Below are 12,258 nucleotides of genomic sequence, written 5' to 3' on the forward strand. Positions count from 1 at the left end.
AGAAGTCCTGCTACAACTGTACAGGTTATTGGTGAGGCTACATCTAGAGTACTGCGTACAGTTTTGGTCTCTGTATTTAAGGACGGATCATCATTATAGGCAGTCCCTCGGAATCGAGGAAGACTTGCTTCTACTCTTAAAATGAGTCCTTAGGTGGCTGAACAGTCCAATACGAGAGCCACAGTCCCTGTCACAGGTGGGACAGATAGTCGCTGAAGGAAAGGGTGGGTGGGACAAGTTTTCCGCACGCTCTTTCCGCTGTCTGCGCTTGATTTCTGCATGCTTTCGGCGATGATACTCGAGGTGCTTGGCGCCCTCCTGGATGCACTTCCTCCACTTAGGGCGGTCTTTGACCAAGGACTCCCAGGTGTCAGTGGGGATGTTGCACCTTTTCAGGGAGGCTTTAAGGGTGTCCCTGTAACGTTTCCTCTGCCCACCTTTGGCTCGTTTACCATGAAGGAGTTCTGAGTAGAGCATTTGCTTTGGGAGTCTCGTGTCTGACATGCGAACTATGTAGCCTGCCCAGCAGAGCTGATCAAGTGTGGTCAGTGCTTCAATGCTGGGGATGTTGGCTTGGTCGAGGTTGCTAATGTTGGTGCGTCTGTCCTCCCAGGGGATTTGTAGGATCTTGCGGAGGAATCGTTAGTGGTATTTCTCCAGTGACTTGAAGTGTCTACTGTATGTGGTCCATGTCTCTGAGCCAAACAGGAGGATGGGTATTACTGCAGCCCTGTAGACCATGAGCTTAGTAACAGTTTGGAGGGCCTAATCTTCAAACACTCTTTTCCTCAGGCGGCCGAAGGCTGCACTGGCATACTGGAGGCAGTGTTGAATCTCGTCGTCAATGTCTGCTCTTGTTGATAAGAGGCTCCCGAGGTATGGGAAATGGTCCATGTTGTCCAGGGCCACGCCATGGATCTTGATGACTGGGGGGGCAGTGCTGTGCGGTGATGACAGGCTGGTGGAGGACCTTTATCTTATGGATGTGCAGCGTAAGGCTCTTATTTTTGTATGCCTCAGTAAATACGTCAACTGTGTCCTGGAGTTCAACCTCTGTGTGTGTGTACAGACGCAGGCGTCATCCGCGTACTGTAGCTCAACGACAGAGGTTGGGTGGTCTTGGACCTGGCCTGGAGACGGCGAAGTTTAAACAGGTTCCCAATGGTTCTGTGGTTTAGTTCCACTCCAGCGGGGAGCTTGTTGACTGTGAGGTGGAGCATGGCAGCGAGGAAGATTGAGAAGAGGGTTGGGACGATGACGCTAAGGACGGATATACTTGCATTGGAGGCTGTTGAGAAAAGGTTCAGTAGGTTGATTCTGGAGATGAGGGGCTTGACTTATGAAGATAGGTTGAGTTGGTTGGGCCTCTACTCATGAGCGTTCAGAAGAATCTTATCGAAACCTATAAGATAATGAGGGAGCTTGACAAGTTGGGTGCAGAGAGGATAGTTTTCATAAGGGAAACTAAAACGAGGGGACATAGTCTCAAAATAAGGGGTGGCCCATTTAAAACTGAGACGAGGAGGAATTTCTTCTCTCAGACGGTTGTAAATCTTTGGAATTCTTTGCCCCAGAGGGCTATGGAGGCTGGGTGATTGAATATATTTAAGGCGGAGAGAGACAGATTTTTGAGCAATAAGGGAATAAAGGGTTATGGGGAGCAGACGGGGAAGTGGATTAGCCATGATCTTATTAAATGGCGGAGCAGGCTCGACTGACCAAATGGCCTACTCCTGCTCCTATTTCTGATGTTCATTCAGCCCAACAAGTCCATGCTGGCGTTTAAACTCCACGAGCCTTCTCCCGTTTTTCCTCAACTAAATCTATCAACATAACCCTCTATTCCCTTCTCCCTCATATGCTTGTCTAGCCTCCCCTTCAATGCATCTATACTACTCGCTTCAACCACTCTCTATGGTAGTGAGTTCCACATTCTCACCACTCTTTGGGTAAAGAATTTTCTGCTTAATTCATATTTGATTTCTTGATGACTATCTTATATTGATGACCTCCACTTATGCCCTTCGCCACAAGTGGAAACATTCTCTCTATATCCACTCTATCAAAACTTTTCATAATTTTAAAGACCTCTATTAGGTCACCCCTCAGCCTTCTTTTTTTCAAGAGAAAAGAGACCCAGCCTGTTCATCCTTTCATGATATATATACCCTCTCATTTCTGGTATCATTGTTGTAAATCCTCTCTGCACCCTCGCCAGTGCCTCTATATCCTTTTTATAATATGGCGACCAGACTGCACGCAGTACTCTAAGTGTGGTCTAACCAAGGTTCGATACAGGTTTAGCATAACTACCCTATTTTTCAATTCTATACTTCGAGAAATAAACCCTAGTGCTTGGTTTCCTTTTTTATGGCCTTGCTAACCTGTGTCGCAACTTTTAGTGATTTGTGTATTTGTACTCCGAGATCCCTTTGTTCCTCTACCCCACCTAGACTCACACCCTCCAAGTAGTAAATTGTTACACTCATAATAAATGGTCAGACTGAGTACTGTGTGTAATGATCAAGTGTGACCTTAGCTCCTTTATTAAGATTCCAGAGTGCAGGTACCTCGTGGGTGACCTGCTTATATACTGTACTCCCAAGGGATGCTGGGATCCCTTGGGACTCCAACAGGTAGGCCCTCTGGTGGTCATGTGTGATGCAGGTTACAAGGGATTAGATACATAACATCACTCCCCCGTGAAATTAACAGTAAACTTATTTACAAGGTGAGACAATCTGGGGCTTTGCGCTCCCTTGTTGATCGTTTCGGTACAAATGCTGGTGTGGGTGGGTTGGTCAGTTCTTCATTGGGCTGTTGGGTAGCCGGCCTTGCCAAGCTGCTAGGGATGATGAATTCGGTTTTGTGGTCAACTGTGATGTCAGTTGCCACTTGTGTGTGTGTTGGAAGGTCAAAGTTGGTGGTGTCCTCTTCAGCTTGTTCGTAACTGTTGGACCAAATCAAATTGCGGTTCACCAAGTGTTTTCTGTGCGTTTGTCCATTGGTCAGTTTGACCTGAAACACCCTACTCCTCTCTTTGGCTGTGACCGTGCCAGCAAGCCATTTGGGACCATGTCCATAATTGAGCAGAAACACAGGATCATTGATCTCAATATCGTGCGACAAATTTGCGCGATCATGGTACACACTTTGTTGATGCCACTTGTCCTCCATGTGATCATGTAGATCAGGGTGGACAAGGGAAAGCCTTGTTTTAAGCCCCCTTTTCATGAGCAGCTCAGCTGGGGGAATCCCGATGCGTGAGTGGGGTCTGGTGTGGTAGCTGAGCAGTACTCGGGACAACTGGGTCTGCAGGGATCCTTCCGACACGCATTTCAAGCTTTGCTTGATGGTCTGAACTGCCCGTTCTGCCTGGCCATTGGATGCGGGCTTGAACGGGGCAGATGTGACATGCTTAATCTCATTGCAGGACATGAATTCCTTGAATTCCGCACTGGTGAAGCACGGCCCATTGTTGCTATCTAGGACATCAGGCAAGCCGTGCGTGGCAAACATGGCTCCTAGGCTTTCAACGGTGGCCATGGATGTGCTTACAGACATTATTGCACATTCAATCCATTTTGAGTAAGCATACACGACAACCAAGTCATTTTGCCTAGGAATGGGCCCGCATAGTCTAAATGGATCCTCGACCACGGTTTGGATGGCCATGACCACAAACTTTGTGATGCCACTCTGGGTGCATTGCTCAGCTGAGAGCAAGTGTTGCACTGGCGCACACATGACTCTAAATCTGAGTTGATGCCAGACCACCACACATGGGATCTGGCTATGGCTTTTATCATTCCGATGCCTGGGTGGGTGTTGTGCAGTTCGCAGATAAATGTCTCTCTGCCTTTCTTGGGCAAGACACCTGCGATTGCCCCACAAAAGACAGTCTGCCTGCAGGGGACAACTCGTCTTTGCGTCTGTGCAATGGCTTAATCGCTTCCTGCATCTCCACTGGGACACTGGACCAGCTCCTATGGAGGACACAGTTTTTTACCAAGTACAGTAAAGGATCCTGGCTGATCCAGGTCCTGATCTGGCTGGCCGTAACGTGGGATTTCTCGTTCTCAAATGCCTCTATGACCATGAGCAAGTCCGCTGGCTGTGCCATTTCCACCCCGGTGGTGGGCAATGGTAGCCGACGGAGAGCATCTGCGCAGTTCTCTGTGCCCGGTCTGTGGCGGATTACATAGTTGTATGCCAACAGCGTGAGCGCCCATCTTTGGATGCGGGCAGAGGCATTGGTGTTAATCCCTCTGCTCTCCGAGAATAACGATATGAGCGGCTTGTGGTCAGTTTCAAGCTCGAACCTGAGGCCAAATAAGTACTGCTGCATTTTTTTACCCCATAAACGCACGCCAGAGCCTCTTTTTCACCATGCTGTAGGCCCTTTCGGCCTTGGACAAACTCCTGGATGCATACGCAACCGATTGCAAAATTCCCGATTCATTAGCCTGTTGTAACACACACCCGACCCCGTATGATGACGCATCGCAAGCTAACACTAATTATTTACATGGGTTATACAGGACAAGCAGTTTGTTAGAACACAATAAGTTTCTGGCTTTCTTAAAGGCAGCCTCTTGTGAATTCCTCCATACCTAGTCATCTCCCTTGCGCAGTAGCACGTGTAGGGGTTTTAGCAGGGTGCTTAACCCAGGTAGGAAATTACCGAAATAGTTAAGGAGCCCCAGGAATGACCGCAGCTCCATCATGTTCTGTGGTCGCGGCGCATTCTTGATGGCCTCTATCATGGCGTCGGTGGGTCTGATGCCGTCTGCTGCGATTCTCCTTCCTAAGAATTCGACTTCATGTGCCAGGAAAACACACTTTGAGCGTTTCAACCTGAGCCCCACACGATCCAACCAACTAAGAACCTCTTCCAGATTCTTCAAGTGCTCCATGGTGTCCTGACCTGTAACCAATATATCGTCCTGGAAGACCACCGTGCAAGGAACCGACTTTAGCAGGCTCTCCATGTACCGCTAGAAGATCGCTGCGGCGAACCGAATCCCAAATGGGCACCGGTTGTAGATAAACAGACCTTTGTGCGTGTTGATGCAGGTGAGGCCTTTCGAAGACTCCTCCAGCTCCTGTGTCATGTAGGTCAGGTCCAGCTTGGTGCACGTCTTTCCTCCAGACTGGGTCGCGAATAGGTCGTCTGCCTTGGGTAGCGGGTACTGGTCCTGCAACGAAAAACGATTAACCGTTACTTTATAGTCCCCACAAATTCTAATCGTACCGTCCTCCTTGAGAACCAGAACAATCGGACTGGCCCAATCGTTGAATTCCACCGGCGTGATGATGGCTTCACGTTGCAACCTATCCAGCTCGATTTCCACTTTTTCACGCATCATGTACGGTATCGCCCGAGCCTTGTGGTGGATGGGTCGTGTACCGGGAACCAAATGGATCTGCACTTTCGCCCCCCCGAGAAGCTTCCGATGCCTGGTTCGAATAACAAAGGGAACTTGCTTAGAACCTTGGTACATGCGGTGTCATCGATGGATGAGAGCGCTTGGATGTCTTCCCAGTTCCAGCGGATTTTCCCCAGCCAGCTTCTGCCAAATAACGTGGGGCCATCCCCTGGCACAATCCACAGTGGGAGTTCATGTACTGCTCCATCATAGGAGACTTTGACTTCAGCACTGCCAATTACAGGGATTAGTTCCTTGGTGTAAGTCCTTAGTTTGATGTGAATGGGGCTGAGCTTGGGCCTGTGTGCCTTCTTTCCTCACAGCCTGTCGAAGGCCATTTTACTTATTATGGACTGACTTGTATTCACTGGAGTTCAGAAGAATGAGAGGGGATCTCATAGAAACATTTAAAATTCTGATGGGTTTAGACAGGTTAGATGCAGGAAGAATGTTCCCAATGTTGGGGAAGTCCAGAACCAGGGGTCACAGTCTAAGGATAAGGGGTAAGCCATTTAGGACCGAGATGAGGAGAAACTTCTTCACCCAGAGAGTGGTAAACCTGTGGAATTCTCTACCACAGAAAGTTGTTGAGGCCAATTCACTAAATATATTCAAAAAGGAGTTAGATGAAGTCCTTACTACTAGGGGGATCAAGGGGTATGGCGAGAAAGCAGGAATGGGGTACTGAAGTTGCATGTTCAGCCATGAACTCATTGAATGGCGGTGCAGGCTAGAAGGGCTGAATGGCCTATTCCTGCACCTATTTTCTATGTTTCTATGTTTGCCCCCGTGTCCAGCTCAAAATGGCGCTCAGTTCAACTTTCAACATTATTGGTGGGCATTTCGTCGTGAACGTGTGTACCCTGTACACCTCTGCCTCCTCAGTAAGAGTTTCCAATTCCATCTGATCCACGGTGGACCGATCTTCCTCTGCAACATGGTGGTTTGCAGGGTTTGCAGCTCGCCTGCACCTTCGTTGGAGGTGTCCCATTGTTCTGCAGCCATTGCACGCATAGTGCATTGATGGGGCCGATGGTCACCTCCGCAGCACCAACAGGGTGTTAACTGCCTCGCATTAACAGATGATGGCGGACTCTGGGTCAATTGAGGTCGGGCCACAGCAGCCGGTGTGTATGTTCTGCCATGTACATTTCTGCTCAAAACCGACGTTACTTTATGCACAGTACTGGCCGAAACGTCTTTGTTCTGCGAAATCTGTTTGGTGTTGTCGCTGGTGGACATAAATGCCTGGGCTATCGTTATGGCTTTACTCAGATTCGGAGTTTCTACAGTCAACAGTTTGCGAAGAATTGTCTCATGTCCAATGCCCAGTACAAAAAGGTCTCTGAGCATTTGTTCTAGGAATCCCTCAAACTTACAATGTCCTGAAAGGCACCTTAGTTCGGCGGTGTTGCTCAGAGACCTTTTTGTACTGGGCATCGGACATGAGACAATTCTTCGCAAAATGCTGGGATCCCTTGGGACTCCAACAGGTAGGTCCTCTGGTGGTCAGGTGTGATGCAGGTTACAAGGGGTTAGATACATAATGTAAGTGACCTCCCTATTCTTCCTACCAAAATGTAATCGATATCTCGCCTTCAAAACTCTTTCCTTAGGATTTAGATCCCGGACCAGTGTACACAATACTTGTAGGATTTCTCTGTTGGTTTTGCCGGGACCAGGAGATTCTTTATGAGGCCATTGGTTGTTGCCCCACAGACAGTTAGAAAGATCGCCCTTCATTTGGTGGTGTTCTCATCCCCTTCTAGCTCATTGGCCACAAAGTATTAATCGAGTCTCTCCACGAAAGCCTCCCAATTGTCCCCGTCTGAGAACTTCTCCAGGATGCCCACTGTTCTTTGCATTTTCGCGCAGTTGTTCATTACCTTGTCGCCAATTGTTATACTCACAATAAATGGTCAGACTGAGTAGTGTGTGTAATGAGCAAGTGTAACCTTAGCTCCTTTATTAAGATTCAAGAGTGCAGGTACCTCGTGGATGACCTGCTTATATACTGTACTCCCAAGGGATGCTGGGATCCCTTGGGACTCCAACAGGTGGGCCCTCTGGTGGTCAGGTGTGATGCAGGTTACAAGGGGTTAGATACATAATGTAAGTGACCTCCCTATTCTTCCTACCAAAATATAATACTTCACATTTATCTGTGTTGAACTTGATTTGCCAATTATATGCCCATTCTGAAAGTTTATTGAAGTCCTCCTGTAATTTTTTGCAGTAATGCTCAATATTGACTATCCCCCCTAATTTGGTGTCATCCACAAATTTAGAAATTGTGTTTTTGATATGACTGTTAGCAGTGTATGACTGGAGTCGTGGATCCAGCTAACTAGGTATTTTTTTGTGGTTATTACCGATCTGCAATCATTGAAGGCTTACTTAGTCCAGTGCATATACACAGTAAGCTTAACATTGATGCAGAGCAATTTCAGATTTGTATTGCCACTAAACTGGCATTTAGACTGGAATTTTCACATTGGAGTGCATGCTGATTTGGTGGCGGGTCAGCGGTTAAAAGTGCGGAAATTGACCATGGGTCAGAAACCCAATGTCATCCTGCTGATTTCCATCTTTAACCGGCGCGTTTCAAGACATCCCACAGACACGCTCGGGAGATGCGGGCGACCTCATTGAGGTACTTGACTGCTCGTTTACAGACTCTTAATTGCTTTTTTAACATCAGGTTTGGACTGTAAATGGTTTTGTAAGAGATTCACGGACCTCTGGAACCTCGCCTGTGAAGGGGAGGTGGAAGCTCAGTGGCCCTTGTGCGAGTTCATTAATGACAGTTGGAAAAGACACATAAATACTCACCCCCTTATACATGCTTCATTGCCTAAGGGAATGGCTCTTGCTGACAGTACTTTGTGCAGAGATTTAGCAGTTAGGAGTTTGCAGATGATTTCTGCAACCTTGGAAGCCACTCTCACCACATCGCTAGTCACCCTCACTACATCGGAGGATTGAGCCTGTGATCGCCACTTTACCTGGCATCTATTAGATCAGCATGGGTACATGTATGCTGTCTCACCTTGGACCTCAGAATCGGACCATGATGAGCCCCAGCACCAAGAACCCCAGCCACACCAGCAGCAGCAACCACAACAGCAGCTTTCTCCTCAGTGACCTGATGCACCAGATGAGAGAGTGGATCAGCACAGGGGTGCAATGCGCTGAAGGTGATAACCCCAAATGCAAGGTATACAAGCAGATAATGAGTTTCCTGCACATGACTGAGCAGCAGTGCTTCAGGAGGCTCAGACCATTGCGCCAGGTCGTCGCAGACATTTGGTGGACATGCTTTACCAGTGGCTGTCAAATTCACCACCACCCTCAACATCTTTGCCTCAGACTCCTTTCAGGGATCTCTCAGTCGGCTGCCCACAGATGCATCATCCAGGTGACTGATGCTATGTTTCACAAGTCAGCCAATTATGTTCACTTTGTCATTGAGTAAGCCAGTATTGCTGAGTGGGCGTGCGGTTTTGTGGCTCTGGCTGGCTTCCCACAGGTGCAAAGCTTCATCGATTGTACACATGTGGCCATCAAGGCACAACCTCATCACCCAGGGGTGTTTGTGAACCACAAAGGGTTTCACACCCTCAATGTGCAGCTCACCTGCAACCATAAAAAGATCATGCATGTGTAGGCAAGATTCCCTGGCAGCTGTCATGGCTCTTTCCTGCGCCAGTCCACACTTCCTCAGTTTTTTGCAGTTCCAAACAGACTTACCGGCTGGCTACTTGGAGGCAAGAGCTATCCACTGAAGACGTGGCTCATGACACCTTTGAGGAGGCCAAGTAATGAGGCTGAGGAGCATTATAATGAGAGCCACCTCTCCACCAGATCTCTCATGGAGCAAGCAATCGGCATACTGAAGATGTGCTTCAGAAGACTTGACAGATCAGGAGTCCTTCAGTATGCACCAGCCAGCATCTCCAGAATCATCGTCATTTGCTGTGCCTTGCACAACATTGCACAGCAGTGAGGATTCGAGCTGCAGGAGGAGCCAAGCAAAAGAGCGCACAGCCTCTTCAGTGGAGGAGGAGGAGGAGGAACCCGAGGTGGAGAAAGCACCAGCATTGCCGTCATTGCTGCTTGGGAGAGCAGGGATGGCCTCATCATGGTCAGATTTACTTACCTTGCTCCACTGCACCTATCTGACTGCCACATGCTGTACTAATCACCCTCTCTCCATCTTCCACCACCAGCAGCTCTGCAACTCCAGTATTTTCCATTACGTCCTCCTCTGCTGGAGTCAAATTAGTGAACATTGGAGGGCCATCTCCGGTTCGTTGCCTCGTCCTGTTGTTCTGGGCTCTCTTCTCGCAAGGAGGGAAAGAAGAATACTTGGAGTAAGAGTGATGGAAAAAGTGTAATAAAAGGATGGGCTACATCTGTATGGAGTGGCGTGACATTGCCCGATGTGTCAGTGGTGGTTAGTCAGATGGGGATGTGAGTAGGTGCATAGATAGTGAGGGAGGTGTACATCTTGCAAGATAGGTCGGTGTGAGGATTGATGTGCAGAAGTAGGCTTGTGAAGGCAGAGTGATGGGGTTGGGGTGACACGCATATCAGGATGTAGTTGAATGTGGCATTGCTCTCACCTTTCCTGACCTCATGAGATCATTAAATCTTTTCCGGCACTGGATCCAGGACCACCTTATGACATCCCTGCTGCCGACCTCCTCCGCGATCTCCAGCCATGCCCTCTTGGTATCTCTGGCTGCTCTTCTGTGCCCATCTCCAGGGAACAGGACCGCCCTGCGTGCTCGGACACCCTGAACCAATGCTTCCAGGAAGGCATCAGTAAATCTGGGCGCAGCCTTCTATCGATGAGACTCCATGACACACACAATTCTCAGTGATATCCTGCAATTTCCATCTCTCCCAAACACAGTTATCTTTCCTCCAACAACCTTCAACTGGGAGGTGTACAAGGCTGCTTTAAATATCTGTGCTGAAAACGAGTCATCGGTGATGTCATCAGACCCGCTCCATTTAATTGGTCCAGGAAAGCCGCAAGACTGTTTCAATTGATGTAATTGAGTTAAACGCGTAGTGCAGAACGCGCTGTTAAATGGTTCGGGATGGCGACCTGCTACGCGGCCCGTATGCACCCACCCTGATGCTCAGATGAAGATTTGACCTTGGTGTTCAGACAAATCTGGATTCAGGTTGCACCCGACTCTGGAGCAAAGCACAGCAAGAATCCATGGAATCATAGTCGCATGACATTTGATTCTTGTAATTCACAGAATCTCATCACATTTGTATGAATGTACTACTCTGTAGCACATGAAGTTAACTTAACACCAGCAGGAAGGGGATCCAAATAAAATGAGCCATTAGTGTCTTGGTGGTGAAGACACATAGATGCCTTTACAAATATGTCTAAAGTCATTCTCATCCAACAGTATGTTAACAGGACCGTTCATTTCTTACATTCAGGTTTACGAAGCCAGATTCTAACTTTGCTCTAATAATAAAAATCTGGAACTTTAACTCAATTTCTCTCTCCACAGCTGCTGCCTGACCTGCTGAATATTTCCAACATTTTCTGCTTTTATTTTGGATTTCCAGCATCCGCAGTATTTTGCTTTTGTCAAACTTTTCTCTGGTGCCCAGCATTACTCTGATATACAACCAGAAGTAATAATGCAGTTCCATTCAGTCTGTGTCGCACAACATGATTTATTGCGTTCAGAGGACATAATCCCATTAAGTATGAAATTGTTTGAGGAAGCTAGATTAGTTACGTGCATCATTATAATTTAGCTAGAATCGTCCAGAAATAATGTCAAAGTGTACATGGACATAGAAATCTACAAAGTATAGTAATTTAATTGAAGAAATTTACTAGTGTCTATTGGTATTGCATGATTACTCCAGCAAAGAAATATTGGTATCAGAACACTGGGAGATCTGTATGGGTTAATCACTGCTAAGCATTTCCACTCAAATTGCAAAATAAGATTTAGCCCAGTGCACATGAAAGGTGAAATTAAATTCTTATATTGATTTAATTTAAAAATAAAACTTGGATGGGGTTTAATATGCTTTGGAGTCAAAGCTTCCGAAAAATACTATTTATTGTAGCTTGTGATCCACTATATACTGCTGTTTACAAATGTGATTAGTTCCTTGAATAAAGGAGGTAAATTATACAATTGAATTAAGAGCTTTAATGTGCATTATCCATGTACATGCCACATTGCTTCCTTTTCAGCCATCATATTATACTGTTTAAATTTTACATATTGTTTAGTTTAATACTGTAATAGTTTCAGTATGTATTGCCTAACTCTACATTAATGTCTGCTTCTTTACACAAGCAAAGCAAGTGTAATGTACGCAGTGTATTAGTGTGGAATCAGAAGGAATAGTTTGTGATGTTAAGTGCAAACTAATACCAACATACAAAGATGACAGGCAGAAAAAGACCAGCCGTTCCATCAAGCCTGCCCAACACTCACGATCGCCGGAGCATCAAGATTGGATACTTCACCGTGCTCCCACAGCCAAGTAATCTCCTGGGGGAGGCAAAAAAACAAAGAAAGAAGCAAGTCAAATATGGGAAACAAATAATATGGAAGGTTCCTCTCCCACCCCCTCAGGTGATCGAAACAGTCCAGGAGATCAGATGAACCACATGCTACCTTCTAGATGATGCAATCTCTGACCCAGTCAAGAACCGGTCCAGCTCCCTCGTGAAGGCTACTTAGTAAGAATTTGAAAGATTTCTGAAGGCTGACACATGTATAAAACATATGAATAAGTGGTCTTGTGGAGATTAACAGGTAGAGTAGCG

The 12,258-nt window shown here is 47.0% G+C and overlaps 1 long non-coding RNA gene across 1 annotated transcript in view; it reads right to left on the minus strand.

The window, feature by feature from the left end:
* LOC139280703 (uncharacterized) overlaps positions 1–12,258 on the minus strand; it is a 115,440-nt gene that overhangs the window by 31,230 nt on the left and 71,952 nt on the right. The window contains exon 2 of the long non-coding RNA XR_011596749.1: positions 11,865–11,980. This is a non-coding gene — a long non-coding RNA (uncharacterized lncRNA). The remainder of the gene's footprint in view (positions 1–11,864; positions 11,981–12,258) is intronic.

This window comes from Pristiophorus japonicus, chromosome 15 (genome assembly GCF_044704955.1).
Source record: "Pristiophorus japonicus isolate sPriJap1 chromosome 15, sPriJap1.hap1, whole genome shotgun sequence".
Lineage (NCBI taxonomy): Eukaryota > Metazoa > Chordata > Chondrichthyes > Pristiophoridae > Pristiophorus > Pristiophorus japonicus.